At 32.2% G+C, this 4680-nt stretch overlaps 1 long non-coding RNA gene across 1 annotated transcript in view; it reads left to right on the top strand.

The window, feature by feature from the left end:
* The window catches only part of LOC111085738, a 19151-nt gene extending 15261 nt beyond the window's left edge, over positions 1 to 3890 (top strand). Inside the window, exon 3 of the long non-coding RNA XR_002610547.1 lies at positions 3335 to 3890. This is a non-coding gene — a long non-coding RNA (uncharacterized LOC111085738). The remainder of the gene's footprint in view (positions 1 to 3334) is intronic.
* Positions 3891 to 4680: the final 790 nt, after the last annotated feature.

Below are 4680 nucleotides of genomic sequence, written 5' to 3'. Positions count from 1 at the left end.
TACTCTTTTACCTAACGAATAGTGAGATTGACCGTCACATTTTATTGACGCCCCACCGGCTGAAAGGGCGGAGCATATTTGGTGGGACGGGGAGTTCGAACCCGCGACCCGCAGATTGCGAGTCGACTGCCCTAACCACTGTTTCATAATAACAATATATATGTATATGTATATATATATATATATATATATAATGAAGGAAATATAAACATGAATGAAGGAAGACATGAGAGACGATCAACAGAAACATTTTGTGTATAAGAATTGATAATAGATTAAACTGGGATGAGCTTACTGTACATATTAAAAATTGTGTCTAGATATACATAGGTGTAATAAATAAATGAATAAAAAATTAGCTAATAAGAAATGTTTGATAACTTTATCTCACAGCTTTATTTTTACACATTTGATATATGCTGATTTTTCTTTGGGACATTATTGTGAGAATAATTTTGGGTTTAAATTATCGAAATTCTGTTTATCATTTGTTTCATAAAATCGAATTTTTAAATATATTTAAAATAAATGGGTACTTAATGAGTGCATATATGTATATCATAAAAATTATATAATCAGAAAAGCTAAATTGCACCGCTTTTTCAAAAAAAAGATAAAAAATTATTAATTATGATATTAGGATTAACAGGGACACTATTAACACTATTTACATAATCACTAGGTCAACGATCAATAAGTTATTTAGGTGTACAAATATGAAGTACTATACCTTACGAAATGATATAAAGAAATTAACTAAATAACTTTAGTAAGAACTTTAAAGAAACTGTAAAAATTATTTACTAAGTGTTTGATTAAACTGTAAAAACTATTGTTTTACCTTAAGTTATCAAATTATAACTAAAAATAAAATTCTTCAGAGTTGGTTGTGATCTAAGTAACTTTTATTTACTTTTAATGTTTATTTATTTTATCATTTGTATTTATTAATATTTTAGGGGTTATGCATTGTATAAACATTTTGTTGATTTTATATGTGTGTGCCACTCATTGATTTATTGTTGCTATTGTTTTTAAGATTTGTGAAATTTTGTACATGAATAAATTTGAACTAAATATTTTTGATGAAGAGAATTCAAATTTACAGCGATAACGATATTTTTCGTAATCAAATGCTAGTGTCAATAGTTTATCTTTTCTCAAGACAAATTTTAAACGTTTGCTGATGTATTTACAGTATAGGCCTGGCATGGCCAGGTGGTTACGGCACTCGACTCGCAATCTGAGGGTCGCGGGTTCGAATCCCCGTCACACCAAACATGCTCGCCCTTTCAGCCGTCGGGGCGTTATACTGTGACGGTCAATCCCACTATTCGTTGGTAAAAAGAGTAGCCCAAGAGTTGGCGGTGTGTGGTGATGACTAGCTGCCTTCCCTCTAGTCTTACACTGCTAAATGAGGGATGGCTAGCGCTGATAGCCCTCGTGTAGCTTTACGCGAAATTCAAAAAACAAACAAACAATTTACAGTATAGTAGAGAATATTTCTTCAAAACATAACTTACAACCCAGATTGGTGTGATGATATTGTTATAGATTTTTATAAATTTATCTTTACGCAAGCATTCTTTATATAAGAAAAACTAGTGACAAAGAGAAAATGGAACATATTTTATAGTAAAAAATATAAATATAAAAAAACACAGCTTAAGGACTTGAAGATTCAAGTTGACGCGCGTCATAAACCTTCACGATACTCATTAATTTCTAAACTTTCCACGTAAAAAGAAGTAACAAACGTTTTATAGTTCAGAAGATCTTGTCGAATTTGTCGTTACTACTCGTTCACACTTTCAAATACTTCGATAGGTCATCACAAGATTTTCTTTAACGTTAGGCTACTGATTAAAAAATTACATCGTCTTTTTTTTATATTCAGTTTCAACTCAATACTCTGTCAGAATTTGCGCTCAGAATTACACAAAGACATCTCTAATTTTGAATTGATTGAAGAAAGGAAGGCAGTTAGTCAATAGAATCGACATCCAATTATTCGGCTACTACTGTCTGACCGAATGGTGGAATTTTACACTCACTTTTATAGAACACCACAATTTCTAAAACGTGGACCGTGTCTTTTTTTTTTTTGCGGCAACGGGCTTGAACCATGAATTCTTGGATTCACAGTACACGATGCTAACCCCTAAGCCACACCTAATTCAATTCAGTAATTTAAAGAAGTTCAAGAAATCTTATTTTATATTAAGTAAGCAACTTCAGCATCGTTTAATTCTCGTCTTGTGTTTTCACGAGATATCTCAAGTTAGGCTTTCACGGACTCTTTTGTCAGTCAGTATGCTTTTATTTTATATTGTCATCAAACCTCTTACTTATTATTATTATTATTTTACATAGTATGCATGACATTAAAATAGCTTTTATTCTATCAGAAATAATATAAATCAATTTATCAAGTGTGTTTTACACATAATAACCAAGTGTAGCTTTATTCGTACTTAAGGAGGCGATTTGATTATGTAGTAGTAACAGTGCGTTGTTCACAGCTTAGGATGGTATCTTGAAAATGCTATACTTATAGGATATTGACTCCTGCTTCTATTGAAAAATGAATTATGTAATAGTAACACTGTGTTGACTCCTGCCTGTTTTGAGAAATAGCCTGAATAATAGTGAGAGATTGTTAACTCCTGCTTCTATTGAGAATACGATTGTGCTGTTTTAACAGAAGATCCATTTGAGTTGATTATAGTTTGTACATTTCTGTTCTTATGGATCAAATTAGGTTAACAAGAGTAGAGTATGACAAAGTTATTATACGGTAATAATATATGGATGTCTACGTCAATTGAGAAAGGTGAATTTATAGTAATAACAGAAGGTTGACTCATGCAATAACTGATAAGTTGATTAATTAAATTGTATGAAACAAAATGTTGATTTCTGCTTCTATATACATAATTAAGGTTGACTCGATCCTGTTTCTGCTTACAAGTTTGTTATATTGTAGTGACAGATGTTGACGTGATCATGTTTCTATTTACAAGATGATTATCTTGTAATAACACAGCGAGTTCTGCTTCCTTTAACAAATGTATTATAGTGTAGTAAATAAAATGTTGACTCCTGCTTCTATTGACCAGTTAACTTTAATGTATTATTAATGAGATCTTGGTTCCTGTCTCGAGTGTCAGGTGAGTTGTATTGTAAGCATCTTTACGATAAAGATATAGATGTGTAACGTGCTGAAATGATAAGTTTTGAATACTTTTTACTTTTAGTTACCACTAATATACTGTTATTAGTTTCTTCGCTTTCTAATATACTGCATTCATTTTTTTCTCCGTCACTATTTTAGTTTTGCTGTAGATGGCACGGACCTCCTACGTAGAAAATTACCTGTTTACGAGTCAATAACTTCAAAGTGGGGATTAAAAAAACAACAACAATCAGTTGGTCGTTATTCCAGGTAATTAGCTGTATAGAAGCAGGTGACATTACACCAATGATGGACGGTTTATTAGTTCTTTATTAAACTTTCATACTACATATTATACTAGGGAGAGCACTAATTTACTGGTTCATTAAGAAAGAGAAGGAAGTCCATATTTCAAAATGATACAACTCACTTTTTTAAATATGATTCAGATGTGTGTGTTGGTGTGTTTTTGTCTACAGAGTATAACTAGAGAACAATCTGATTCGCAATTTTCAACTTCAAGAAAAAAGTTTTAAAGCATTTCGTTCACTAAGGGACTTTCGTTATCACAGATCCAATTATGTTTTCTATGTGTTCACCATGAACTTGTGATCAAAAATATGATTTATGGTCATTAATCACGAAATTGTAATTTAATACATAAATTACACGGTGCTTGTATTAATTTGGATGTGCGATCAAACACATAATTTATTGACCTTTAATCTTTGACGGAACACGTACTTTATGTAGTAAGTTCAGCAGATTTCTACTCCGTCTTATTTTTATTTTTATTGGCCTATTCAAATGTTTCTTCTGTTTATACTGTATGGAGTGTCTTTACACTTCTAATGAAGCAAATGTACTTTTGTTTTTAATAAAATATCCGTATCATCTTGAAAGCGGTTTTTTTTGTTTTTAGAAAATCGGGAATAATTTATTTTATATTTATGACTATAACTTAGAAAGAAAAAAAAAGGCAAATAAGCAAATTCGTTACAACTCCATGTCATTAAAAGCGGGCCCGGCATGGCCAGGTGGTTAGGGCGCTCGACTCGAGGTCGCGGGTTCGAATCCCCGTCACACCAAACATGCTCGCCCTTTCAGCCGTGGGGGCGTTATAATGTGACGGTCAATCCTACTATTCGTTGGTAAAAGAGTAGCCCAAGAGTTGGCGGTGATGACTAGCTGCCTTCCCTCTAGTCTTACACTGCTAAATTAGGGACGGCTAGTGCAGATAGCCCTCGTGTAGCTTTGCTCGAAATTCAAAAACAAACAAACAATCATTAAGAGCGTATGAATAACCTTAAACATTCAAACCACCATATTCATAAATAAAACTAATTAACTTAGGGATTACAAAAATTGCACATTCTTTTGACAAACGATACATTTCCACTTTTGAGGTCGACATAAACTTTCATCGTACTCTTTTCGGCACTATAATCATTGTTTAGTTAGTATATATAGTTAGAACGTTTAAAAGCTGAAGTAGCCTGAATTTT

Source organism: Limulus polyphemus, unplaced genomic scaffold (genome assembly GCF_000517525.1).
Source record: "Limulus polyphemus unplaced genomic scaffold, Limulus_polyphemus-2.1.2 Scaffold585, whole genome shotgun sequence".
NCBI classification, from domain to species: Eukaryota; Metazoa; Arthropoda; class Merostomata; order Xiphosura; family Limulidae; genus Limulus; species Limulus polyphemus.
The sequence above is the reverse complement of the archived record's forward strand: the minus strand, read 5'-3'. Positions and strand labels throughout refer to the sequence as shown.